Source organism: Bos javanicus, chromosome 29 (assembly GCF_032452875.1).
Source record: "Bos javanicus breed banteng chromosome 29, ARS-OSU_banteng_1.0, whole genome shotgun sequence".
Lineage (NCBI taxonomy): Eukaryota > Metazoa > Chordata > Mammalia > Artiodactyla > Bovidae > Bos > Bos javanicus.
The window spans coordinates 40605358-40633323 of NC_083896.1; the positions used below are offsets into that span (position 1 = coordinate 40605358).

The 27966-nt window shown below is 59.8% G+C and overlaps 1 protein-coding gene across 2 annotated transcripts in view; it reads left to right on the forward strand.

Annotated features, from left to right (window-relative positions):
- The window catches only part of DAGLA (diacylglycerol lipase alpha), a 66464-nt gene that overhangs the window by 9143 nt on the left and 29355 nt on the right, over nucleotides 1–27966 (forward strand). Inside the window, exon 1 of one of the 2 annotated variants that reach the window (XM_061406589.1) lies at nucleotides 13236–27424. The exons of the other annotated variant lie outside the window; for it this stretch is intronic. The gene's annotated coding sequence lies outside the window, so the exon portion shown is untranslated. Of the gene's footprint in view, nucleotides 1–13235; nucleotides 27425–27966 lie in introns of those variants that run through there. 2 annotated transcript variants of the gene reach the window in all.

Sequence of the window (27966 nt, forward strand, 5' to 3'; positions counted from 1 at the left end):
CTCTTGGTTCCTCTCCTAGTTTGGTTTCCTTCCCTTTGGCGCCTCTTCCATCCGGCTGCCTTTTTTTCTTTTTTCTTTTTTTTCATCCACCTTTTCCTCCCCTGAGGTTTCTGGGAGAGGCCAGTCTTTCCTTAGAGAGTCTCTGACCCCTTTGTGCCAAGGGGCCGTCCCCCCGCCCCTCCCCCTCCCCACGACTGTGGGAAGATGGACTGTGGGTGAGACTGTGCACCCCAAGCATGGGGGTCATGACTTGGACTCACAGCCAAGAACGCTGGTGACCTTGACAAGTCCAGAGTCCCATCCGGTCCTGTCCAGCCCTGGGAGCCTGTCGGTTGGGGCAGCCTCTCCTGCAACTGGAGGAGGCCAGCCTGCGCGGCCACAGCAGTGCTTCCTGAGCCAGCAGACCCTGCTTCATCCTCCTGGGTTCTGGGCACTTGTGGAAGGAGAAGGGGAGTCAAGCCCGGGGTCCTGGAGCCAGAAAATCCAGCCACATCTGGAGTCTCTTTCCTCCTAGGAAGTCAAGGAATGTTTCTCAAGAGGTGGCTTCAGCCTCATACCTTTGAGAGAACTTGGTCTTCCGCCCGACACCGTCCCTGGGAGCCAGGCCAGTCTGCAGAGCCAGGAACAGCCCCGCCACTTGTAAAACTCCCATCCACCCGCTCTCAGGGACCCTGGTCAAGCAGCTACTGCAGGCCAAAGTTCCGTGCCTGGAGCTGGGAGTAAGCAAAGTTACCACCGCTTCCTCAGAGAGTTCCCAGGTTAGGGCCGGATACATAAACAGACAATGTAACAACGGCAACAAAGAGCCAAGAATCCTCTCCCTGCTGGGTACACCTTCCTCAGTGCTCTGTCTGCCCTTAACTCACTTAATGCGAAGAACAGACACAGCTCTGGTGCAGTGGGCGCTCACCCAGTTCTGTGCTGGGACCATGCCCTGGGAGGGAGGCATGTGCGTTTGACAGCTGAGGGGCGGGTTGAGGATCTCAGCTTCCTTAGAGAACTGAAGAAACCTGCTCAAGGCCGTGTGTTTGCAGCTGGCCAGCTGGGGGACCCCCATTCATCTGGCCCCTGCTCTCGGGTTGGGGGGGGAGCGGCGGGAGGTGTTCATTCTTGCTCCCCGACCTGGTATCGGGTTGGGGGACCCCTTGAGCCCCAGGAAGGACAGGTTCCTACAAAAGAAAGACCCCCAGAGCCACCCTATTGCTGAGAGGACCAGCCTCCCATCTCCTTTGTCACTGCCCACGTGTGGGCCCGTCCGTGGCTCAGACCCTGTGCCTTGGCAGGCCGCTTGGGGGGGCTTCCACTCACCCCCACGCCCCCTGCCAGCCTTGCTGAGCTGCTGCAGATTGTTCTCCTTGTCGCCTGCCTGCTCCACCGTGCGGCGTAATAAATGGCTAACAGAGGGCCCCCATTCTCTGGGACCGCCTTCTCCATTTCTTGGCCCCTTCAGAGAACCTGATACCCCCCTCCACCCCAGGTGAACCCTATTCAGCAGGCTTCCGGCAGTGGTAACTAAGCCGGGCGCCCAGCCCACCACCTGCTCAGTACTTTATAAAAGTTTAACCTTAATGGTGTAATGAACTCCCATCATAAAGCGGCTGGAGCAGTGCATCCTGAGATGTATAAATTACAGGTGCCTCTGAAGTTGTAATTGGAAATGGCAGCAAGGGGAAGGTTGAAAGGGGCCAGCCTCATTGGGCTGAGCACAGATATTCTCTGCTGCCTTTCAAAAGGCACACAGAGCTGAGTCTGGCTGCGAAGAAAGAATGTCCTCAGACCAAACTGAGCTCCTGGTAGCTCCACCCCAGTTCCCGCTTCCTGCCCCCCCAACCCCCGACCGAGTCCACAGAGCCTGTAGGTTTCAGGAGGCGCAACCCCCACCCAGACCGGGGCCACCAACACAGTGGGCCCAGAGGGAAGGATGTGGGCGTGGACACAGCAGACAACCCACCCCCCAGCCCCGCCTGCATTTCCCGGGGAGCACTTCTGAGCAGTTGGGTTGACTCCCCTGGTCTCTGAGGTCTCACCTCTTGCCATGATTGTGGGGCTTGAACAGAAAACTGCAGGGGGTGTTGAGAGTTGGAGTGAGGAACCCGGGCTCTGGGGCTGGACTGTCCGGCTTCCTGTTGCAGCCCCTGCTGGTGGCACTTGGGAGACCTTAACAATGTCACGTAACCTCACAGCTGCAGAATCTTGGCTGTAAAATCAGGAATTGACCTGCATCAGAGGAATATCAGAAGGATGACACGGGATGACGGGGTTCAGGTCTCAGCAAAGTGCCGCTTTAGGGACTTCCCTGGTGGTCCGGTGGTTGGGACCCCACGCTTCCACTGCCGGGGTCACGGGTTCCATTCCCGGCTGGAGAACTAAGATCCTGCAGATTCCCTCTGAGGCCGAGTGGGGCCCAGACCTGCCCCCTGGGACGAGGCTCTCGGACCACACCTTGAGCAGCTGGGGCAGTGTTCAGGCCCTCAGAAGTGCTCGCTCAGTGCCTGCTGTGACTGCCCTTCCAGGCACGGTGCCCAGCACCTGCACTTGCCCACTACACTTGCTCACAGTGCCCACACCAGTTTAATTTGAGTGCTTCTGAGTGTGGCCCATGAACCAGTGGCAACGCCTGAAAACAGGTTAGAAAGGTCAGAATCTCAGGGCGCCCTTCCCCACCCCCCACTAAATCAGAATCTCCGGAGGGGGGCCCAGGACTCTGCAGTTCGAGCAGCTCTGAGGTGCCTCCTCGGCTCACTCGGGGAAGAGAAGCATGGCTGGGCCTCATCCTCTCCAGGAGGGCATCTCTCAATGCCAGGAAGCTCACCCAGCCTCAGAATCGCCTGGGGTTGACCTTGATGGCCTTGATGGGCTCAGCTGTAGGCTCCTGGGCCCTACCTTGGACCACCAGCTTTCATAATGCCTGGTGGGGCCTGGGAACCTGCATTTACCCACCTCATCTCTGTCTATTCAAGTTTGAGAGTCACTGGAAATCACTCCTTGTCTGAGAGTGGTGTAGAAGGGCAAGACCCTTGTACCCACCTCCCCACACTTCACACAAGGCTCTGCCTCTGCTGGGGGAGAAAGGACGCTAGATGGGGGTCAGGAGCCCCCAGTAGCCAGCACCATCCCACCTGGGGCCTGGAGCAGCCCATCCTTGGGTCCAGCTGTGGGGCTTTTCTCACAGCGAGAAGGGGAAACAGCCTAATGGCCACCAGTAGGAAACTGGTTGAATAGACTCACATAGTGCATGCACGTGGACTGCTGTACAATAATGAGGGGAGATTGGGCTAGAAAAATGTTTAATGAGAAATATTCACCTTCTCTGGCTCAGTAAAAAAAAAAAAAATGTGGCAGGTACAGAATGATCCTGTATTTGAACAGGCAAGAATGACTACACAGATCTTAATAGTTAATAATTGTCCTGGAGGGATCCTGGATGATTTCTGTTTTTTTGTTTGTTTCTGTTTTCTATGGAGAACATGTACTTTGTGATAAGAAGGAAAAAGAAGGATAGGTAATCATGTCTGGTCCAGGGTCCTTAGGCCACAGGCGCCAGTAGCAGCCCGGGACCCCCAGAACAGTGTCTCTCTTGCTCAGCCTGCCTCCCTGGAGTGTCCTTCACCGTGGTCTCTTCCCTTCCCCTTCAGGCTATGCCCAGTGTTCCCCAGTCCTTCCCACTGTTTCTCCCACTTTTTCACTTCCTCCTGTCTTTAAGTCTTCCTCTGATGATGGGAAGGCACCTCCTCCTCTTTACACAGGAAGAATGAGTGGGGAGGAGACAGCCAAGCAATGGGAGGCCCCCCGCCCCCTGGCTTGCAGGCCTCAGGGGACAGACTTCAGTTTTCATCAGGGCATCATCTAGGAAAAGCCTGAACCTAAATTCCAGAGTCTAGGCACCTAGAATGTGCTCAAGAAGTAACCGTTGAAATGAACGAGTCTTGGAATGAAGCCAGGGACAGCACAAGGGCCCACAGCTGTGTCACCTCGGGTAGATCAGCGTACCTCTCTGGGCCTATTAGAGTCTTCACCACTAAGACTCAGGGACTCTTGAGCTCTGATTTCCCTGGGCCCTTCCAGCTCTCATCTCTGGTGAGTCACATACCTTCCCACTCTCGCTCCTTTCCCTGGTTTGGAAGCATTTTGTGCTGTCCAGGAAAATCTCACCTGTCCGTTCTGGCTGCCCAGTGAGACTTGTGCAGAAGCAGCTGCTTGGGGCACGGCCCTCAAGGCGAGGGTGAAGGGAGGAACAGGAAAGAGGGAGACCCGTGGTGCTGGGAAAGCCACCAGTAGTCGAGGGCTTGAGAGTATCCGAGCGTTTCTGGATCTGATACTGGCCTCCCACGAGCCCTCCTCCATCACCTTTGCCCTGCCCGTGGTTCGATGTCATTTTTCATCTCCTGCCCAGAGCTGCCTTTATCCCAGTGCCTCTTGCCTGGCTTTGCAGCTGAGACTCTGTTTCCATCAGGCCCCAGCAGCCCCAAGTCTCTACCTTGTGAGCTGCTGTTTTCCAGTGAGCGCCTCAGTGGAGAGAAAGGTGGGAGAAATCCATTCAAGCCGTTTGCTTTAAAGACATTTCAGTAAACTCATGGGATTTGTGGTCACATCTCTTCAGTGCTCTTTGAAAGAAATGGATGGGTTTCTGGGTCTCTCCCTTCACCAGCTTCCCTGCCTGGCGGCAACCCAGAGGCCCGAGTTGGGAGCTAGCCCTGATGCTCAGCCCAGAGCACCTCCAGGGCAGAGGTGAGTGTGGCAGGCTGAATGCTGAGGCTGTGTTTGCCCCCCAGGGGTTCTGGGAGGCTAGTGTGTATGGGCACAGGAGAAGGGGGAGGACAAGAGTGACAAGTGCCGACCCCCTCTTTCGGCCTGGTGGTGAACTCCTACTCAGCATCAGCACCCAGCTCGAAGCCTTGTCTGTGTGCCTTGGGCTAAGCAGCTGTCCTCGCTGTGGGGTCCCTGGCATTAGAGCCCTGTATTCACTGATCCGCGTGTGGGTGTCCTCATCATTCTGCACCGTGAGCTCCTCAGGGTTGGGGCTTGTCACCTTCACGTTCACAGCTCCTAGGCTCCTTCTTAAGATCCCATTGAGTGCATTGGCCGGGGCGGGGCAGGGGCGGTGTCAGCTTTCCCACCCCTGGTCTGAGAGCCCACCTGAGGCAGAGGGTCGAGCATACTCAGAACATCTCCCTGCCCTCACCTGGGTCCGGAAATGGTCCTCCCTGGGCAGATGTCAGGCTGGGAGGGAACGGAATAACGGAGTGGGCGGGGTCGACAGTGAGGCACCCGCTAGGCAGGATCTTGCTCAATGGGGCCCCCCCACTTTGGCACCCTCAGGCGACCGGCAGCAGTGAGGTGGCCGCTAACCGGTCTGGCGGGTTTGTGGGGACCTGGCTGGGTTTCTTGAGGGACAGGACGTCCTGCTGGGAGCAGGCTTTGTGCCCGTCCTCTCTGGCCTCCCTGCTTAGGCTGCTGGCCTTGCTCTTCGCTTTGCTCTGCCTCGTTTTTCCTGGACAGAGCCTTGACCCTGCCCTTCCTGGAGACCAGGACAGCTTGTGGTGGGGGTGCCCAGGCAGGAGACCGGCCAGGGCCCCCCAGGGATGAGGGAGAGATACCGAGGATACCAGGAACGTGCTCTGGAGATACCGAGACCCCTGGAAGCAGAATACCCAGAGGCCGGGGTGATGGGTGCTGGGCTGGAACTGGCGGTGGCTGTGGCGACCCTGCTCCCGCCTCCTTCCTGACTGATGCACCAAGGATGAGAGACCAGAGCCCTGAAGAGGCCGCAGAGCATGGCCCAGGCCCAGAGCTCCCGTAAAGCTTTTCTGAGCAGTCACTCCTCCCTGCCCCGCAGCCAGGCTCCCATCTCAGGGAACAGGGCTTGGGGGTGGGGAGCCTTTGGGGTGTTCCTCTCGCCCTGCGCTGGGAGGGGCTGGGCGCCCTGCTCCGGAGGTGTCAGTGGAACTGTCACCCAGCGGTGGGTGCGGGCGCTGGGATTCCCCTGGCTGACTCACTCACCCCAGCCTGCCTGTGCCTCAGCCCAGGCGGGAGCCATTCGTGAAGGTGTCGCTCACTCGGAGGGTGTCCCGGGAACCAGGGGAGCTGGGGCCGAGGAGCCCTGGGCGGCTGGGGGCAGATTTGCCCACGGAGTCCTCAGGCCTCCCCAGACCCCAGCACCCAGCTGCCTCTCCCCCCACAACCCCGACATCTCGGCCAAGCACAGGGCTCCCACTTTCCAACACAAGGGGAGCCTTGAGGCCTCGGGGGTCCTGAGCCGGGGCCTGGCTGCTCCCTGCCTCCCTGAAAGATTCCCCCCAAGGGCGATGAAATGCCTTCCCTCCGGAGAACAGAGAAGCCATTGATTCCCTTGATCCGCCCAGGCACTTCAGAGCCAGGGCGACCCGGTGGGGACTGAGAGGCAGGAAGTGGGGCCAGGGCGGTGACCCAGCCTGGGGGCCAAGAGCCCCTGGAGAAGGAGAGAAAACTGCAGGCTGCCCCCCAGAAGAGTTCACACAAGCCGGTGCACGATCTCTGGGCCCACAGATGCCCCGCGGAGCCCGTCTTCAGACCCTCTGGCCACCGACTGCCTGTGCTGCCCTCCAGAGAGCAGGCAGCGGGATGGAGGTGTTGCAATCATGGCATGGGGGTGGGGGGTTGCTGGGGGAGGACCAAGCAGACAGAAATGTGGAGCGCGCGGCTCGAGAGCAGGCCTGTGGGGGCGGCTGCAGCAGGCTGCGTGGGGTGAGCCGGGCTGGGGATGGGATGGGAGGCACAGTTCTGGGTGATTGCCCCAGAAATCCTGCCTTCCGGGTGCCGAAGGGAGGCGGGGGGTCTGTCCCCTGACCTCTCCAGGCTGGAATGGCAGGGGCCGGCAGCCCCTCAACCCCCCCACCACCCCTCCAGGGGCCGGGCTGCCAAGGGCTGAGTGAGGTCCATGGAGGGGCATTCAGAGTCCTGGCACAGTTCAGTCTAGGCGGGCAGGCTTCTCCACAGCCCACCTGCAGAAACCACCCTCCTGGTCTGGTGAGAGAAGTCGCGGGTGTGGTTGGCCGGGTGCCACGGGGCAGCTCCAGTGTCTCTGGTGAGCGGGCCACCCAGCACCCCTGCAAGCATGCCCAGCCTTGTTGGCCACATGAATCCCTCTGTGAGCAGGCTCTGGGCAGGGTGACCCAGGGGGAGGTCTAGAGCAGGCCTGGGGGCACAGCCAGGAAGACAGGCCTCTCCTTCCCTGGCTCTCAGCTCGGCCCCCACCCCAATCCCGGCCCCGCCGCAGCCTGGGGCACAGAGGATAAGGGAGGCCTGGTCCAAACCGAGATGGGCCCTCGAGGCAGGGCCAGCCCCTTAGCCCTCCGAGGGCTGCTTTCTTTAAAGGCCAGAGGACAGCCCTGCCTGGCAGCCTGCTGAGGCCCCGGGAGCCAGGTCCCAGGCCAGGGTTCATGTCCCCAACCTCCCACTGACCGCAGGTGGCCTGGGGCAGGTCTCCGCATCCTTAACCCTTGCTTCCCTCGCTGAAATGCAGGTGTGTGACTCTGTGGCCCAGAAGGTTCCTTCTCACCCAGATGTTCTCCTGTTGCTCACTGTGCCCTCCAGCTTAGAGAATAAAGGAGGACCCAAGGACCGTCTCCTAATGGGCCTCGGTGGCCAGGTGCCCCACACCCTGGGGCAGAGCACAGGTGCTCTCCTGGACTCTCCACGTCTCCTCCCTCCTCCCTGGGGTGACAGCTGAAATGAGACGGTGGCCGCGAGCTCCCAGTACAAGGCCTTCCAGCAGGTCGTCCGGCTCTCACTGAACAGTAGTTGGCGGTGTTACCTTTGTAATCACGGCGTCTGCGATGCTATTATCACTGTGATGGAGTTGTCCTCTCAGAGCCTGCGGGGGCTCCCTGGAAGAGATGGCTCGCTTCCTGGGCTGGCATCGTCTTCCCCCCACCCCCTGGCCCAGCCTGCTTGAGAAGCAAGAGGTCAGGCGGGGGCAGCTGGAAGGTCTGTGCGGTGGGAGGGGGCCTGGCCCCTCTCGGGCTTGGCTGAGCCCATCGGCGCCCATCTGCGGAGGGGCGGCCGCCCTCTGAGAGTTGGCTGGGAGACCTCCGAGCCGAGGAGTGCGTGTTCTCCAAACATCTTGTTCACAGCAGATGGCAGCCACGACTCCCTTTCTCCCTGCAGTTCCGGCTGCACTTCCCTTCCCTGTGCTCGCCCTCCTGTTAACTTTGCTTTCTGCTTTGGAAGACGGGAGGCAGCCTGCAGCCCCCAAAGCCGCCTCTGACTGTGGGGAAGCTTGATGCACAGGGCGTGGATGGTGTCCAAGCAGAAGAATCCTCGAGCCCCCATCAGCTTTGTGAGGGAAGTGTCTTGCCTAGGTTCCCACACGCTGCCTGAGTCTCTTTGGCCAAAAAGGCCACCGGCGAGATCTCGGAAGAACAAAGGCCTGGGCCCGGATTGATGTTTCTTGAGCAGCTGTGAGGCACCAGGCACAGTCTGGGTGCCGAGGACACAGGCAGAAGATGCAGTCCTGCCCTCTATGAGCTCCCAGCTTGGTGGGGAACCAGGGTACCTGGGACAGGAATGGAGGGGCACAAGTCGGATCTGCCTCAGGGTTGGCAGGCTTTCGCAGGCTTCACAGAGGAGGGTGTGTTTAGGCTTAGCCCTGGTAGGTTGAGGAGTTCACGGGAGCATAGGATTAGAAAAGGCATCCTATGCCATGAGAATGGCCTGTGCAAAGGCACAGAGGCATGACGAACTCTGATGCTGCAGAGCACTCAACCATGGTGAGTAATAGAGCAGATGAAAGCCAGCTTGTTTCGCCAGCGTGTGCTCTTCAACCCCAGAGTAGGGTCTGTGAGGAGGAGCAGACAGTGACCCTCTGGCTGCTTGTGGGGTGGGGCCAGCCTGAAGCAGAAGCACTGCATGGGGGCCAGTGGGGCCCTCGGCAGCTGGAGGGAATTCTGGGATCTGACTCATGGTTGCCCTGAGTTTGGAGCCAGCAGGAGCATCTCCTGCTGTGGAGCATCCCCTGCTGTAGAGCACCTCCTTCGGGTGGAGGACCTCATTCTGGTGGAGCACCTCCTACTGGTGGAGCATCTTCTGCTAGTGGAGCAGCCCCTGCTGGTAGAGCACCTCCTTCTGGCGAAGCACTCCTCCTGGTGGAGCATCCCCCTACTGGTAGAGTGCATCCTGCCTCAACTGGTGGAGCAACCCCTGCTGGTAGAGCTGTTGTCAGAAGTCTCTCCCAGAGGCTGAGACAAGGGGGCCATGAACTAGCATGCCCCCAGAGGGTGTGGTGCCCAGACTTCCATAGGTGTTGCCCCTCGTTCTGTGACCTGCCCCGGCTTCCCCCCACATCCATGTAGCACTGGACAGAGCCTCCATGAATCAAGACCCTAGTCTATGCCAAACCGTGCTAAGTGCTTCCACATAGGCCTCCTCCTATTTAACCTTCACAAGAGCGGTGCATGTGGGCATTGCCCCAGGTCCCGAGATTTGTTCAGAGTCACCCAGTCAGGAACTGGCCAATGTCCAGGCCCAGGTCAGCCTGACTCCCTGGCAGCCTCCTGCTTGGGGACGTACCCTGTCCCTTGGAGAAGGCTTGGTGTGCAGGGTGGGGTTGGGGTGGCCCGCAGTGTTTGCTTTCCCAGCCCTGCTTTTGCCGTGCCGCCAGCACCTGGCTGACTGTTTGCCCAAGGATCTGCCCTCCAGGAAAGTGGGTGGACTGGGGGGGGGGCGGTGGCGGATGAGTGGTCCACTGCTTCTGGTATCCAGCTGTTCCGTGTAACCAAGAAGGGCTGCACTGCCCATAAGCACCACACCCTGCAGTCCGACGCTGCCCCAGCAGTGCCTGGCCTCGCCCGCCCACAGCATGTGACTTTGCACTGCTGGGCCCGGCATGCCTGGCATGCCAGGGCAGCAGCGGCAGCAGCAGCTGGATGGTCAGCAAGGAGCAGGAGAGGTCCCCAGAGCCCTTGAGTCAGGGCAGCAGCGTGGAGGCGAGGCCTGGCATCAATGGGGCTTTTGTGCGGCCAGGGGCAGAGGAGCATATGGCCTAAGCTGGGAGCATCCCACCGGACACCTCTGTCCCTTCTTTTCCTGGGGCAGCTGTGCCTGTCCACGGCCTTGCTCTCCCTCCCAGTGAGGAGACTCTGCCTTGATTCAGGCCTACCCTGCCCTGGCCTCACCTCCTTTGAGATGAATCAGAACCAGAAACTACCCTGGTCCTGGGCCCGGGCCTGGCCCACCACCCTCTGCCCCACCTCTCCTCCTGAGAGTGGCATTCACCCACTGGGGAATGTGTTGGTGGCTCCCTGAAGTCACAGGTTGGATCTTTGGGACCAAGGGGAACAGATTAGGTAAACAGAAGCTGGGAGGGTCTGGCATCCCAGTGGAGAAGTAGCCATTTCTCCCCTGAAGCTGGGACCCTAGGGAGAGGCCTAAATGAGCTGGACAGGGAGCCGGCACCCCGCTCCCTGAAGTCCTGCCTGTGGCTCGAGTCCTGGGAGAATGAGGGATCTTGCCCCACCACAGGGTGCCCATCTTGCTTTGCATTGTGGCCTTTAGCAAGCCCACTGCTGTGGCCCATGGTCACTCCACCCCTTGGTGCCTGCCAGACAAGCCGTGAGGACCAGCAGCCTGTCACCAAGTGGCTGGACTGCACCCACTACGGGCAAAGACCTCTCTAACAATGGGCAGCCAGGAGCGCGTCCTAGCTCAAGTTGGGGACGGTCTTCCCAGGTGGGCGCAGGTGTGTGCTGGGTCCAGTCACTCCCATACTGGCCCTGGGCAAGCTGGCTGTGTGTGCTGAGGCCAGGGAGGCAGCCTGGTGTCTCCACCACCACCTCTTATCTGGGGAGCAGGACCAACATGGAAGAGGGGAGTGCTAGTCCTCTGAGGTTGTGATTGAAGTCACAGAGGCTGCCAGGCCCTGCTCAGCCTTCTCTCCTGCTGCTGGTCCATGTCGGTTTCTGCCTGGGGATGGACACAGGGTCTGCAAGCTCAAGTGGCGTTGCAGACAGCCCCATCCTCAGGCCTTTCATCTACGACTCAACTTCCCCAGCAGAAGGATGCTCCCTAACGTACATCATTTTCACGCGGTCTCTTGCCAAGCCCTCGACTGTCACCCCCGTGGGAACACTGTGAGGCTGGTACCCTGGCAGTCCCTGTTTGCAGGCTGTGCTTTAACCAGCATCACTCAGATCTTATGTCCCCCTCTCCCTTTTATAGGAATCAGGGCCCTGAGAGGATGCAACTTGCCCACAGGTAGTAGAAGCCTGGTTCTCTGACAGTGAACCCCATGCATCTGCCCCTTCTGCCCCTGACCTAAACCAAAGTGCTAATAAATGAGCCCACTGATACATAATCCATCCCACTTTGGATCCCTCTGGCTTTTTTTCTCTGAGGAGCTCCAAACACTTTCCAGATGTGATCTCATGTGTCCTCCCAAGGCCCAGAAGAGCAGAGAGGACACCAGATGTCAAAGGTGGGAGGGCCGCACAGAGCCAGCCACAGGGCCGAGACCCAGCCTGCCCGCCGTCCAGACCCGGCTTGGCCCTCTGAGTCTAGCAGGGGGACGCTGGGGCGTGTCTCCCGCTGGGCCTGCCCTCGGCCTCCAGTCTCAGTCTCCCGATTGTGCAGGAGGAGGGGGGACGCTGGGACAATCCCGATAAGGCCCCACAGGGGCGGGGGTGTCAAAGCCCAGGGTTCTGTCTTAAAGGGAAGTAATCATATTGTGAGGCTTTTTATAGTGCTTTCCTTCTAAGAAGCCTCCGCTCTGTCTTGTTTGTTCTCCTCGCATTCCTAGGAAGTTGGCAGAGAGCAGATGAGGGTCACAGGGAGGAGGCGGAATGAGGATCTGCAGGGCAGGCCCTTTCTCCGGTCATCTCTGGTCTCCCCTGCCCGCAGGCCCCCGCCGAGGAGGGAGCCACTGTTCCTGTGGCCATTGTCTGGAGAGGCAAGAGGCTTTGAGGCTCCGCAGTCATGGGCAAGTCACCGATGGCCTGGGTTTTGGCATTGGTTCTGATTGATCTAAAACACTGGGCCTAGAATGGTCATTCCCGGCCCATCTCCCGCCCAGGGCAGCCATGCGGTGGTATCAATATTTCAGCATCTTTCCTCAGCAAAGCAGAGGCTGAAGGCCTTTGGCAGGTGAACATTCAGGGGGAATAAAAAAGTGAGTCCTGGGAAAACGGGAGATCCTATGCATTGTGTGCTGAGTCGTGTCTGACTGTCTGTGACCATGTGGACTGTAGCCTGCTGGGCTCTGTCCATGAAATTCTCCAGGCAATAATACTGGAGTGGGTTGCCATTTCCTTCTCCAGGGGATCTTCCCAACCCTGGGATCAAACCTGTGTCTCTTGTGTCTCCTGCATTGGCAAGGGGTTCTTTATCAGCTGTACTACATGCTGCTGCTGCTGCTGCTAAGTCGCTTCAGTCGTGTCCAACTCTGTGTGACCCCATAGACAGCCTCCTACCAGGCTCCTCTGTCCCTGGGATTCTCCAGGCAAGAACACTGGAGTGGGTTGCCATTTCCTTCTGCAATGCATAAAAGTGAAAAGTGAAAGTGAAGTCGCTCGCTCAGTCGTGTCCGACTCTCAGCGACCTCATGGACTGCAGCCTACCAGGCCCCTCCGTCCATGGGATTTTCCAGCAAGAGCACTGGAGTGGGGGCCGTTGCTGTACCACCTGGGAAGCCCCAAATGGGAGATCACTGAGGCTCTAAGAGGGGAGTCATTCTCCAGGCATTCCCTTTCCTCCAGGCCCGAGCTGGGACTCAAGGCACATGGCCAGTGGGTAGAATGGGAAGAGCCGGGGGTGGAAATCAGGAGCCTGGGTTCTGGGCTCCACTCTGCACTGGATTCCCCAAGGCTGTGCTTAGATGTGCCACCTGCCAGGCCCTTTGCTGAGGGCTGGGGACACACCAGGGAAGGAGACAGACAAGGCCCCTACCCAGGAGCCACATCCTGGTGGGGAGGCTTAGACCGTAATGTGCGTGCTAAGTCACTTCAGTCGAGTTCCGACTCTGTGTGACCCTATGGACTGCAGCCCGCCAGGCTCCTCTGTCCATGGTATTCTCCAGGCAAGAATATCGGAGTGGGTTGCCGCTTAGATAGTAAACACGTCGACACAGGAATAAACCAGAGAGGGTTAGATGGTGGAAAGTGCTGAGAGGGAAATAAAATGGTAATGTGATGGAGAGGGCCTTCGGGCTGCCCTGAGGCTGGGCAGAAAGGCGGGAGGAGGGATGCGTGAGCTGAGATCGGAATGATGGGGTGGGCAGGGGGGGTGGCGTGTCCAGGAGACAGGACACGCCCGGCTGTCTGAGGGACAGAGAGAAAGCCCACATGCCTGGGGCATGGTGAGCAAGGGCAGCGTGGAGGTGAGGGCAGGGCGGCCGGCAGAGGAAGGAGAGTGTTTTCCACGTGTGATGAGCTCTGCACAGAGACTGGAAATGGGGTGTGGGGGTGGGGGGAGGCTGGGTGACTGGCAGAGATATCCTCTCTCCAAGCGTGTTTCCCTGCTTTAGTGCAGCACACACCCCGTCCCCCGCGCGGTGGCATTTGTGGTCAGAGCCAGTGGCCGGAAGAGTTAGGAGATGAGCACGGAAGGAGGAACGCCTCTAGCCTCAGGCTCATTATGGGGGTCCCTCGGCTGTGGGAGTGGAGCCCAGGGACCACCCCTGAGTGGGTGCCTGCTGGACAAACACCCTGGCCTGCCGCACCCCCTGAGGGCAGGACTGGGCAGAAGAGCTGAGACTGGGGAGTGGGTTCCCCCGGGAGCAGGTGGAGCCAGGCGTGGTCCATCCTCCCCTGCCTGCAGGAAGAGACTGGGCAGGAAGTGCTCCAGGCAGGCAGCCCCGGGTGGTGGCTCAAGGCTCTGAGGGCTGATGCAGTGTCGGCCCCTCGGCCTGTCCGGGGGCACCATCATCGGGCCAGGGCGTCCTTGGCAGCACCCAGCCTGTCGGTCACCACCATCTGCTGCATCTCTGGTCCCCCACCCCTCTCCCCCATCACGCCTGCCTTGGCCCGGAGCTTCCCACCCAGCTCCAGGATGAAGCTGGCTCACAAGACCCCAGGAGCCTCTCCAGCGCGTCCCTCCCCTCTGCTCCCGTCTGGCTGGTTCTGGTCTTCACTCCATGCTCCAGGCTCCATCCCCTCCACCGCCTGCCTGCACATGGACCTGCTGCCCTCTCCATGTGGCCACGTTACTCTGCCTTATCCTTCAGATCTCGGCTCCTGCTCCCAATTCTTAAGGCAGCTGCCCCTCAGATCTTTGCTGGGGCTCCAATGAGGACCCCTCTTCTGAGCACAAGTCGTAGAATTTTTCACAATCGTATGTGAAGATTAGCTTCCAGCCTGTCTTTCCTTTCTGGCCTGTCGGATCTTTGAGGGCTGGCCCCACCTGGGCCTTTACTTACTGCTGTGGCCCCTTGGCACGTAGTGGGCTCTCTGTGTGTTGGAGGGTGGAGGATGGCTGTGTGCGGGAAATTAATTTTGAGGTTTCACCTGTGTTCACACCCTGGGGCCCCACCCCTGGGGCTGATTCTGGCTTCCTCTCCTCTTAGGTCCCAGGGCTGCCCTGAGCCAGGGAGTCTGGAACCAAACTGGTGACACATGGGGTTTGGGGGTCCTCGAAACAGCCAGGCCTGGGGCCACGCTTTGTCCTCTGCTCCCAGCCCTGGGGTTTGGGGCCTGGGCCCGCCTGGGGTCCCTCGAGCGGGACGGGCTCATTCAGATGCCTGCCACCAACTGGACGGAGGACAGTCACAGTTGAGTCTGTCCAGGGTGGTTTCCGGGCCGCGGCAGGTTTACAAGCTAGGTGGCGTTGCCGAGGAACCGTGGACTGAGGGAGAGGTGGGGGGCCCGGAACAAATGGCCTTGGGGCCTTTGCCCTTCGGCTTTAGGGTTGAGGCTGCAGTGGGTGGTCTCGGGCCTCCCACCTGTCTCCTCTGCAGACTGGGCAGGCCTTCAATCTTGGGGGACCTGGCATCCCTGGCGCTTGCTGTCAAGTGGTAGAAAGGATGGTGGTGGGAGACTGGGGGTGGGAAGCCGCAGCCCTCGTCCCCCTCACTGCTGGGGTCTCCCCAGCACCGGTCGGGGCTGTGCTCACTGTGGGGGTGGGCTCTCAGGCTGCAAGGACATTCTGGTCAGGCTGCCGCATCTGATGCTGGCGGGGAGGGGCGCCCAGGAGGCCCCAGAGCCCACAATTCTAGGTCACCTCCTGCACCGTCGGAGGCAGGAGCCATATTTATAGCAGCCAGCGGCCACTGAGGGTGGGGCAGTCAGCAGGCGCCGTGACGCAGGCCACCTCCTCCGGTCCCCTAGCTCTCGCCGACTCCCCCACCGCCACCCCCGACTCCAGAGGCTTCCTGGGCAAGTGGCGAAGGGCTGGGCCTGCTGAGGAAACAGGCCTAGTCACCCTCCTCCCTGAGCCCCGGCGGGACACGGTGCCACTCTCGGCCTAGCAGGAGCCTCTGCCCGAGTCGGTCTGGCCCAGGTCTGTCTCCTGGGCCCCAGGTGGGCATCCCGTTATAGCACTCAGCGCCCAGCCCTGCCAGCCTGTCTCCGTGGTGCCATCAGCTCTGGTTGAAAGGTCTGGGCCCTGGAGTCACCGGCAGCTTTGCCAACCTCCCTGGGGCTGCCAGGTGCGTCCCTGCTGGTGGCGGGCAGTTAATGGGGCCACGGGTGCCTGCCCCAGGTTGACGGGGCGGAGACCCCGCCAATGCCTGTCACTTCCCTGCCGTGACCTTGCGAAACGGCCATAGAGTGCCACTGGGGACGGGAAGGGCGGGCAGCGGTGCTGTCTGTGGTCACCAGGGCTGTTCCTCCTTCCACCCCAGGGAGCAGGCCTGGAAGCCGAAGCCCCAGGAGTGACAGTGTGATGAGCCTGGGGCCCCAGGCCCTGAGAGTGAGTCCTCTGGGGAGGAAAGTGACACCCTACTCTGGAGCCCAGGTTGGGCCCTGCTCTCTCCCAGGCCTCACATGCCCAGATACAGAGCTGGCCCTTGGGTCCCGCCCAGGCCTGAGGAGGCAGAAGGCTGACCTCTATTTGGGGCCTGATGGAGTCACCCCCATTGTGGAGGCCAGTGCCCCCCCCTACCATTTCCAGTCTATGTTGCCCTGAGCCACTGGGCCCATCCCCTAGCCCGGGGGGAGAAGAAGGGGGAGGCCAGGATTACCTTTTTGGGGGCCTCCAGTGTAACAGACAAGGTGAGGCAGGAGGGCCCGGAGCCCACAGGATGGTGGGCTGCAACTTCACTGATGAGCTGTGGGCTGACCAACCAGGACTGAGGCTTAAGGCCGACTGTATGGGCCCCGGGCTTCGCCACGGAGGACCCCCTGAAGTGAGCGGGTGTCCGGAGAGAAGGAAGCACCAGGCAGGGGGCACTCCACTGATGAGCAGAAGAGGGGCATGGGTGCAGGGAACGGGCTTGCCCAACAGCAGGGCTGGAGGGGCTGGTTGGTGCACAGCTCGGTAGCTAATGGTTGGGCATTGTCATCTTATTTGAGAGGAATTTAGGGGCTTCCTTGGTGGCTCAGTGGTAAAGAATCTGCCTGCAATGCAGGAGATGTGTGTTTGCTCCCTGGGTGGGAAAGATCCAGGAGAAGGAAATGGCAACCCTCTCCAGTATTCTTGCCTGGCAAGTCCCATCTACAGAGGAGCCTGGCAGGCTATAGTCCACTGGGTCTCAAAGAGTCAGACACAACTTAGCAACTAAACAGTAACAACAAGGGGAATTTAGGAGTCTTAATGCACTTGTGAGGAGGGGGTTGATTTAGTTAAAACTGTAAACAGATGTGTGTGTGTGTAGCCAATGCTACCCAGCATCCCCCGTATGCAGGACCCAGCTCTCAGCACTTCACAACTTTGAACCCACTTTGTCATCTCCCGCGGGGGAGGCACTGTCATCACCAGCCCCGCTTTACTGAGGAGGAGAAAGCAGTGGTTGATTCGTCCTGATGTTGAAGGTCATGGCTCAGTGCACGCCTGACTGGACAGACACTGGAACACGAGGCAGGTCTATGCTGTTCTCCACCCAGTGGCCTTCAGAGCCCCCAGCCCTCCCTGGAGACCTGGGGTCACGTGCTTGGGCCTGGCTTTGCCGTGCCCAAGGAGGTGTGAGGGGGCCGGGGGGAGTCTCCAAGCACCTGGGTGGGTCACCGTTTCCTTCGGCGCCTTGTGGCACAGGCCAGGCAGACACGAGTGATGGTTGAATTAGCCTAGACCCCTGGGTGGAGGCCCCAGGCTCTCTCCTGCACCCAAACATCAAGTAGAACTCTAAAAGCCAAGGCCAGAGTGGACCTACCTGAGAGGTCAGGCTGTTTCGAGGGGGTTCTCAAACGTTTTTAAGCCCTGAGACCATTTAGCTTAAACACAATGTCATAAGGAGCCCCAGTGGGTAAAAAAGCTAAGAGCCACTCTGACTAGCATAGCGTGCAAGCCCCAGCCTGCTGTGACCCCCTCCCCTCATCTGGGGGTGCCTGAGAAACCCACTTCAGAGAGCGCTGCCATCCACTCGCTGGGCACAGGAGAGGAGGGCAGAGGGGCTGGGCCTGGGCCGAGGCCCCGGGGCCCATGAAAGCAGCACCTGCCACCTCCAGCGATGCTCCTGTGGTACATGGGGACTCTGCAGACCTCGTCCCCTGGGAGAGAGCTTGTGTTACTCAGTCACTCGATCCCTGCCCGCTTCTGCGATGCCCAGGGAATGGTTGACGTGAAACTTGATAGCCGAGCGCAGGGCTGTGCCCTAGATGGCCGTGCTGCCTGGGGAGGTGGCCCCCCTCTGCGGATCCTCCATAGCCCATGCAGCCCCCACCCCTGGAGTCGGGAGCCCCCCAGTACAGGCTGCAGAGGCAGGCGCAATAGGACCGTGGTGGCACAGGGTATGCGGGGCGTGAGGGCGGGGTTCCCGGCAGGAAGGTGTCAGGCGAGGTGTGCCCACTTAGCAGACTCATTAACGACCTTGCTAGGGGGCTCCTCATGTAGAGGAGGGTGTGAAATCCTCTCGGAGGTGTCGCCAGCACCTGAAACAGGGAGTCTCTTCTCAGAAGCTCTGGGAAGCCCGGCCAGAGTGCTGCAGATGAACTGCCTGGTGGGGTTCCCAGTGACTGGTGCTCGCCAGAGAGCAGAGGCCCTGGGGGAGGGGAGGGGCCAGGGGGTCCACAGAGGGCACTGCTAGCAGGACGCTGGAGTGGGCACAGTGGCATGAGCGGTGGGCCTCTGCCCCTCGGGGTATCCAGAGTCTGGGCTGGGAAGGGGCCTACAGGGGACCCACTGAACCTCTGAGACAGACATATGACGGGGCGTCTGCAGGAGCACGGAGTGGCCTTGGGCCAGAGCTCCCCCGTCCGAGCTGATCCGTGGGATGGTGATTCTCATCTCTGTGGCTCATCTGGGGTTAAGGAGGCAGGGCTGGTGAGGCCTCAGCCAGGGCAGGTGGGACTCCTGCCATCCCTGCCCGAGAAGGTGGGTCAGGGCATCCTGTAGGCTGGCATGGGTGAGGGCAGGTATGGGTCAGCCTGGTGCCCAGGGGTGGGGAGCAGGGCCTTTCTGTGCCGGAAGCCTGACTCGCCCACAGAGATCAGTGGCCCTGCCACAGCTTGGGCGGTGAGGGACTTGGGCCATGAGGATGAGGTCTAAGCACTCTCAGGAGAAGATGATGGATAAATAATGATGGTGGCAACAAACACTTGCCAGGCCCTGAGTGCCTTCCATGAGTTATTTCACGTACTCCTCACGACTCCCGGTGAAGCGGGGAGTCCTTCATTGTCCTCTCCTGCAGATGAAAAAACAGGGGCTCAGAGAAATGAAAGTCACAGAAGCCTAGAAGTGACAGAACCAAGATGCAAACTCAGGGCTGTCCCACCTCAGGGCTGGAGGGAAGCCAGCGGTGGGCTCCTTGGAGGAGCCCTTACCCTCCAGGTGTTCGCATTTGAGACTTCGGGTCCCAGGGGAAGGGGGACGTGGGACTACCACAGGGGCAGCTCAGGAAAGACTCCGCCTAAATAGAAGCAAACCTGGGATGGGCGCCTGCCTGCATGCACAGACAGGCGGGAGGAACTGGCCAGGGGCTGGCAGACCAGAGCCCAGCCTCTCTGGGCCGCCCCAGGGCACCTCAGCCCTGGGGCCCAGAATGAGTGTGGGACAAAGGCCATTCCTAGTTTCAAGAACAGAAACCGTCTCCAGGGAAGAATTCAGAAACAAAACCTGGACTGGCCAGAGGGGAATCTCTTCTGCTCTCCAAAATAAGTCCATTCTGGCCTGGGACAAAGCTGGAGGAGAGGACCAGGGAAGACTGCAGGGTGGAAGGAGGGCCCGGCCTGACTGCCATGCCCGGGGTAAGGAAGGGTGGAGGGGTGAAGGGGGGCACATCCTGCTGCCTCTCGGGGCAGCGGCCCCCCCAACTCATCCCCCAGCAGCCAGCTTCCCTCCCAGAACAACTAGCAGGAAACGAAAGGCCTCAATTGATTCCCAGGGAGTTGGCTGGTGTCAGTGACAGGGCCTGTGGCAGATGGCAAATTCTGCTTGTTGTAGACGAGTGGAAAATAATTAGCGTGAGAATGAGAAGCTGGAGCCTCTGTGCTAAACGGAGCCCTGATGAGGGCTCATCGGGAGGGGCCAAGGGCACAGACTGGAAGCTCGCGGCCCGGCTCTCACTAGCTGAGTGACCTTGGGCAAGGGACCTAACTTCTCTGGGCCCGTTTCTTCATCTGTAAAATGGGGTTGACAATAACACGTAGCTCATAAGGTTGCTGCTGCTGCTGCTGCTAAGTCACTTCAGTCGTGTCCAACTCTGTGCATCCCCATAGACAGCAGCCCACCAAGCTCCCCTGTCCCTGGGATTCTCCAGGCAAGAACCCTGGAGTGGGTTGCCATTTCCTTCTCCAATGCATAAAAGTGAAAAGTGAAAGGGAAGTCGCTCAGTCCTGTCCGACTCTTCATGACCCCATGGACTGCAGCCTACCTAGCTCCTCCGTCCATGGGATTTTCCAGGCAAGAGTACTGGAGTGGGGTGCCATCGCCTTCTCCGCACAGGGTTGCTATAAAGATGAAATTAAAGTAGGCGATACCTATGAACTGCTCACTACTGTACCTGGCATGTAGGAAACACTATGTAAGAATTTTTTTTAATAACTGGTGGTAGAATAATGGCTGGCGCCATCTCCAGGCCCAGCCCAGCATGACTGTAGGTGTGGCCCCCAGTAAGTTGGGCTGCTTCTTTTCATCCTCTTCCCTGAACTCTGTGCCCAAGCCCCAGAGTGCTGGTTTGTGAGGCACCATGGATGCTTCTGGGCTTCCCTGGTGGCTCAGATGGTAAAGAATCTGCCTGCAATGCAGGAGACCCAGGTTCCATCCCTAGGCCAGGAAGATCCCCTAGAGAAGGAAATGGCAACCCACTCCGGTATCCTTGCCTGGAAAATTCCACGGACAGAGGAGCCTGGTGGGCTACAGTCCATGGGGTTGCAAAGTCAGACACGACTGAATGAGTAACACATGGATGCTCGTGTGTGTGGAGAGGACACCGCAGGGAGGTCCGGCTTCAAAGCCTGACTTGGCCCCTCGCTCAGTAGGCCCCTCGGAACCTCAGTTTCCCCATCTGTGACATGAAAACAGTCCTACCTACCCACAGGCTCCTAGTGAGGGGAGTAGGAGGCACCTCCCCGGGTCCTTCAAGGCTGCCCTGGTTGTGGGGGGTGGCGCTGCAGGAAAGGTGCTCATGAGCCTGAGACCCTGGTTGGGGGTGGTGCGGCGTCGGGTGGGAGTAGAGACAGCAGCGTCCCCGCCACTGCCCCAACGCGGGCCTCACCAGGCACCTGTTTCGTCCCAGGGCTTGGGCGTGTGAGGACCCATTTCTTGCCGAAATCCGTCCCCAGCCCTGGGCAGGCTCGCCTCTGCCTTCTGCTCCGGCACAGCTGACGTGTGAAAAGCAACAGCTTTCGGGCCCCGGACTCCGGTTGCGCACACCCGGGCCCAGGCGGGCGGCCCCCGCGGCCCCCGGCTCAGGCGTGTTCACTCTCTGTTGCCTCCCTCGCTGCCCTCCCCCGCCCCTCGCCTCTTGGAGCCCAGCTTCTGCGGGACCCTCACACCTGAGAGGCAGAGGGACTCCAAGGGCAAGCAGGAATCAGACCGAGGGGCAGAGACATTGTTTCCTTTGAAGTAACTCCAGGAGGCTGCTTTGAAATCCCAGCCCTGCATCCTGATGAGGCTGGAGTAAGGGGACACATAAAGTTTCTAGCTCTGGGCCGCAGCCCACGCACCTGCAGGCAGCCCGTGGAACAGCCTCTTCTCGGCCTCAGTTCTCATCTGGGAATGGGGTGGGTGCTCACAGTCTCTCCCTAGTGGTGGGACCAGGAGTCTGGAGCCAGAGGAGGACCCAAAGAGTGGGTTGTGGTCCCCAAGACCCTGGCGCCTCCCTCCACCAGGTGGGGGAACATGAGTAGCCCGCTCCCAGGGTTCAGAAACGCATTTAATTGGATCCTGCTCCTCTGAAGTGGCGATTAAGACACGGGCTGTGGAACTAGTCTATGTGACCCGGGGCAAATCACTTCATCTGTAAAATACGGTAATAGCAGTGCCTCCAATGAGGACTGAGTGAGTTATGTGCACAGAGGGCTTAGAGGAGGCCCAAGACTCGATAGGCAACTGACAAATGCTGGAGGGCGCAGAAGGGCTGAGTCCCCAACTCGCGCTGGGTGGAGCTCTCCTGCATCACCCGGAACCGCCCCACAACCTCGGGAGATGATTGGTTACTGCGTGCCGCGCCCCTCCCTCTGTGGGTACTCCCCGTTTAAGTCTCACAAGCCAGCAGGGAGGTTAACGAGCTCCCCAACAAGCCACACAGCTGACCAGTAGTGGCCGTGCCAGGATTCCACCACCCCTGGAGCCCGTGCTCTGCACAGAGATAAAGAGGGCAGGAGGCGTCTGCCAGCCCACATAGGCCAGAGGGCGGCCCCTGGTGAGCCTGCCCCAGCTGGGACTGAGCCTCTGGGGGCCAGCACTCGCCCTGCAGGCTGCCCGGGGGCCCAACCTCCCTTAGGTCAGTCCTCCAAGTCAGATGACCGCCCTTCAAGACTAGTCAAGCTCCAGCAGCCAACACAGACAGACCCAGAGGGCCTAGGAGGCAGCAGGTCCCTTTCACCGTTTTGGGAGCATCTTCTCTAAGCCCTGTCGCGTGGGGGCATCCCATTCATTATGGGAATGGGAGTCCTGGGCCCTCCCCTCAGAGCCCCGAGGAATACAACACCTCACAGAGTGCTGAAAGAGGCCTTGCATGCATGTGCATGCTCAGTCGTGTCCAACTTTTTGTGACCCCATGGACTGTAGCCCACCAGGCTCCTCTGTCCGTGAAATTTTCCAGGCAAGAGTACTAGAGCCGGTTGCCATGCCCTTCTCCAGGGGATCTTCCCGACCCAGGGATCAAACCCACGTCTTCTGCATCAGCTGCATTGGCAGGTGGATTCTTTACCACTGTGCCACCTGGGAAGCCCTGAAGAGTGCATACAGACTACCCAATTTCCCTTTTCACTTTGGCTACCAGGTAGCATGGAGGCTAATGCTAGTTTTACATGCAGCTCCTATGATGGGCTTTATGTCTTGTACATGTACGATGATTTCCCCAGTCTTCTATTTTAATTTACTTAGTTTTTGTTCTCAAGTTTGTTTTTAAATTTATATTCCACCTTTTCATTGTTTGGGGATTCCTATATAGGCACATGCAGCCTTGGATGCAAATAAATGTTAACAAATACAAAAACATCAGCCTCCCCTTAGTCCAGGCTCCTCATTCTTCAGAAGAGGTAACTGAGGTCTGGAGGGGTGGTGACTTTCTGTCCTGGGGATGTTGCCCTTGGTCTGGGACTGGCAGCTCTGTAATGTAGCTGGACCTGGCCCGGTCACCAGCCTCAACCAGCAGGCTGTTCAGGACCCAGGGAAGGTGGGCTTGGGGCTAAGTTCTCCTCCTTTCCTTTGCCAGCTGAGCTGCAGAGCCGCGGGGACCCCACCCGCCGGGCAGTGGAGAGCTAGCCACCGATGAGTCTGCTTGAAACTGCTCAAGTGATTGATGCCTTCTTGCGGGTTGATCTCCAGCAAGGGAGCTCATGTGGATTTTGCCGCTTCCGAGAGGGTTCTGTATCCAGAATGTGAGAGAGGATCTCAGCCCAGGCTCCCTGGGGCAACACTCTACTAATGGGAGCTGCCCCTGGGCAGCTCTCAGGAGTTGGAGAAGGCGTGTGCTGTGAGGCAGGGAAGGGCCGGGCTGGCTCGGAGACTCTGGCTGCATGTCCAGCTCCCGCTGGGAGGGACATAATGGGAAAGCTGGGAGCCTCTGGTGCCTTCCTGAACTTGCTTCCTCACCCATAAATGGGGGCCCCAGGACTGTTTCCAGGATCTCTTCTAAGCCTGACATTCCTGCAGTGGGTGTGGGCTTTGGATGGCAGGAGGAAGGACCCAAGTCTCTTGCCTGCCCAGCCTCCTGCTCCTCAGAAGGTATGGGGCAGGGTCTCTGAGCCTCAGCCTCCTCATTTTCAATGAAAATATTAGCAGAAGAGCCACATTTGCTGAGCATCTGTGACAGGTGCTGGCTTAAGTGTATGTGACTCATTTAACGGGTAGTTGCTGTTCTTAGCCCCATTTTAGAAGTAAGGAATCATGGCACAGAGAGGTTAAGTAACTTGTCCACCATCACACAGCCATGACTTGCAGAGCCAGGACCCAGACCCATGTGCAGTGAGAGCGAGGCTGTCACCCTGCATCGCTGCTGTGAGGATGGCAGGCTATTCATCTGGGACTCAAAACGTGGAAGGTGCTCAGCTGATATCAGATGTATCCTAGTGGCCTGGACCTGGCTGTCATCCCTTCCTTCAGGCTCAACTTCCAGCCCATCCTTGGGCCCAGATGCTGAAGGCCACCTCTGCCAGGCAGGAAATCTCATGGGCTGACCTAGAGGCTGCTGGACGGGCCTCCCACAGCACATCATTCTGTCCCCTGTGGTTGAGCCTGACTCTGGTGCCCCGGCCCCAATGCAGGCTAGTGAGGTGATGTCTCACCTCCCACCAGCTCGAGCTGGAATTCTCCTTGCCTTCATCCTTCCCCTGGGAGCTCTCAGCACCCCATCAGCTGGGACCCACTGCTGAGGGGCACTTCTCCCTGAAGCCTGCTCCCAGGGCCCAGCCCAAGGGGACCTTTGGGTCAGGGGATGAGGCCCAGCTCGGGTGCTCTAAATAGCAGCCCCCCAAAGCCCATGGCAGGGCAGGGGACCCTGTTAGGACTCATGTCAGCTCAGTCCAGCCCTTTCTGATCAGCTGGAGCCAATCAGAGGCATCCAGCAACACCTGCCCAGACCCTGGCACCTGTCACAGGTCACCCTGCCAGGAAGCCCCCGGAAGCCCTGTTGATAAGATTCCCCACCCACCTGTGAATGGAGCCTGGGCTCTGCCAGAACCCGTGCAGACCTCTGTGACCTTGTCCCAGCCCGCTCTTGCCGCAGCCCTCTGGGGGACCGAGGTTGTCCCCCTTTTGCAGCTGGAGAAACTGAAGCCCTAGAATAGTTAAGACAGCCAGAGGAGAGGGTGGTCCTCTGAGAGCGATTGGGGTGGGGGCACTGGGGAGGGACCTTTCCTCCAAAGTGAAGGATTTGAGCTAAGAGGGGCAGGAGTCATGTCTCCTACCCTTATGGCAGCTGCTTCAGGAGGATGGAGCAGTGGTTTGGAGGGGCTGGGGCTGCCCAGGGGGAGAGGGGCTGTGTTTATACTCCAGGGGCAAGAGAAGCGGGGGTGTGATGTGAAGGAGAGCAGTTCTGCCTGGCCCACCCCCATCCCCACCCTCCGGGACTCTCCATTGAGCAGGACCGGGATGGGCAACAAGGAATCAGCAAGTGTAAGCCAGTGTACCCAGGGTATTGAGATGAGGGGTTCCCATAAGGGAGAGCAGCCTGTTCTGCATGAGAAGGGGTGGGGGGTGCTGTCAGGGAGGGTTTCAAAGAGGGCTGCTTTCCGTTGGCTTACAAAGATGAGTAGGATTTTGCCTGCCAGAGGAACTAGGATAAACAAAGCACAGATTCCAATGAGGTGTTTTTAAGGGAGCAGCAAGTTTGGGGGTTGGGAAAGGAGGGTGAGAGAGTGTGAGGGGGCACTGGAGTGCCTCCCCAGCCAGAAGGCAGCCCTGTGCCTGTCTGTGCCTCGGATTCCTAGGGGTTGGGGAGTGACTTCCTGCTTCAGGACTCAGAGAGGGCAAGGCCCCTGCCCAAGGTTGCACAGCCTGCCTGCCAGCTGCTGTGGCCCTTAGGTGCTGCCTGATAGGCTTGGACTTTATCCTGCAGACCCCTGGAGCCATGGACGGTATTTAAAGTAGGGATCAGCCTGTGCATTTTAGAAAAACAGTTTTGCATTTTTAGAAAGAGGAACTCCGAGGATGGTTCATACCTAAATCAAAGGCCTGAATCCCCATCAAGGAAACTGGGCTTTGTGAGTGGAGGAAGAAGGGGCCTCGGAGGCCACTCAGGTCATTCCACCCACGTGTGGGGAGCATCCTGGGCATTCACACCTGCCTGGGTGGTGGAGGGGGTGTCCAGCCAGGGGCATGGGAGGCACCCAGCAATGCTTCTGTTCTGCCGCCGCTGAAGGGGGCACCTCCCCTCCCCTGGAAGTGCCGCTGGTCTGGATGCCCCCTGCCCCATTGAGGCCCCTGTGCCCTGGGGGAGGAGAGCCAGAGGAGATGCTTTGCGGCCTCCTCAGACCAGGAAGTAGCCTCTGCCCTCCCCCATCCTGAGACATTTCCTCCAGATGAAATCACATCCCCAGCAGGGGAACAGGCCCCCATTGTGAAGGGCTGGGGTCTCGAGAGAAAGGGCGTCTTTCAGGCCCTTAAAAATAGCAGTCCTGAGATTTATGAATCCGCATGGAGTAGCGGGGCCCATCCTTACCACCACCCCCCCAGCAGCAGCACAGGCCCTGTCATCAACACCCCCCCACCATGACCTGGTGGTGACCAGCTGGAGAATCCGCTAGCCCAGGCAGGGGAGGCACAGCTCGTCCACCCGGTTCACACGCTGTCTTGCTAAGACCGCCGCTGGCTTCGTTCAGCGCTGCCAAGGCCTCTTGTATGGTCCGCAGGTCCTTAGCAGGTGGGGACCATCGACATTTTACAGATGGGAAAACTGAGGCACAACTAGTAAGTCATACCGTGAGTGGGTGATGGAGCCGGGGTTGGGAGCCAGGCGGTGCTGGACCTGGGATTCTGCAGTGGCGAGCTGGCCCGGGAGGTTGCGGGGTGTGGCCCCCAGACCGTTACCGGGCACCCCAGCGCAGTCAGCCCGCAGCCGCCCTGCCATGTGACCTAGGTGGGACTGGCACTGACCACGGCCATCAGCTGGGCGCCCCCCCTCGTCAAGCTTGGGGGGCAGAGGCTGCCACTGGTCGTATCACTACAGGGGTCTTGACAGATCTTCAGCCCCCTCTGCAGGGGTGCCAGGCTCCCCACCCCGCCCCCTTCTACCTGAGAGCTGGGAAGGTGGGGCCGCGTGTGAGGTTATTAGGTGAGGTTATTAGGTGAGTTGAGGGAGTTTTAGCCATTCTAGACTCTAAGAGGTGAAGGGGTGGGAGAGGAGGCGGTTGGGAAGGGTTCACTGGGTGTACCCCTGAAAGCGAGATGTCCTGGGCTCCCGGCAGGGCAGCCCGTGCCCGCCAGCCTCTCTGGGACAGCCCTCCCCTTCCTCTGCCGGGGTCTGGCCTGCTGAGAGCAGCTGCTGCACCTGCTGGGACTTCGCAGTGGTTCCACGTGTGTGAGGGACCCCCCAAGCCCAGCCCTACGTGGCTCCTCACCCTCCAGGGGCCACCTGGTGTCTGGGAGGGGCTGGCGGCTGCCATCCCAGCTGTTGGCAGCTCCGTCCTCCCCAGCCCACCGCTGCCCACGGCGTCCCTGCCCCTCCCACCCTGCCCCTCCGGTCCTTCCAACCGAAGCCAGAGGCGGTCAGCCCCTCGTCACCGACAGGGGACTGGAAGCCCCGGCCTCCCGCGGTCCCAGACCCTCCGCCCCCGGACGCCCCGCCACGCAGCTCCGGGCTCTCCATCCTTCTCCCGCTTCCCAGAATCCGCGCTCCGACTCCTCCTTGGAGAGAGTGGGATGATGTCACTTCCTGAGGGTGGGGGGAGGAGTAGGCACGACCCCGGCAGGCTAGCACACCCGCCCGCCCGCCCGCCGGGCCGCCACCTCGCTGGGAGCAGCCTGGCAGCGGCCGGATGAAGTGGCTGCACCCGGGAAAGGGCGACGGAGACTGGCCGGGCCGGATGTGCTGGGCCGGCCACCTGGCCCCACACCCCCCGGCCCACCCTGAGAGCCGTGCCCACCAGCCGGGGAGACTTGGCCACTTGCCGAGTGATGCTGGTCTCCACGGACGCTCTTCTTCCCTGGAGCCTTCACCGGGGAGAGGAGGACTTGCCGCCCACCAGGGACCAGGTGCCATGTAAGCCTCTGCCAGCCTGGGGGCAGCAGCCCACCAGTGCCCAGCCTCCAGTCGCTGGGGTTTCTCTGTTGAGTTGAGTGTGGGGCTACCCTGAGTCCCTCCCCGGTGTCTCCCCACCGGCCCCCTGTGGGGAGCCAGTGGCCCGCGCCACTGCCCTGGTTCCTGGGGCTCTTGGGAGGGGGGGACCGGACTCCTGGGCCCTTCTCCCCAAGCTTCCCTGCGGCTAATTTGAATTCAGCTACTTCAGAGAGTTGGGATCCGGGCAGTAGAGACTGCATGGCTCAGGGGGAGCGTGAAGGGTGGAGGGTGGCTGCCAGGAGGATGAGATACCCCCAGGGCTTGCCCACTGCCCTTCTAGCAGAGAAGCTGGGCACCCCAGCCACATTCCTGACACCTCCCCCCAACCCTGCCCCGTCTCAACCAGGTCCTTCCCTACCAAGGGGCGTCGCTGTCTGATGGGTAGAAAATCAGGTCATAGAGTGTCCTCCCAGCATTCCAGCAAAGCCCAAAACGGAAGACCTCATCCAACAGATATTTACTGA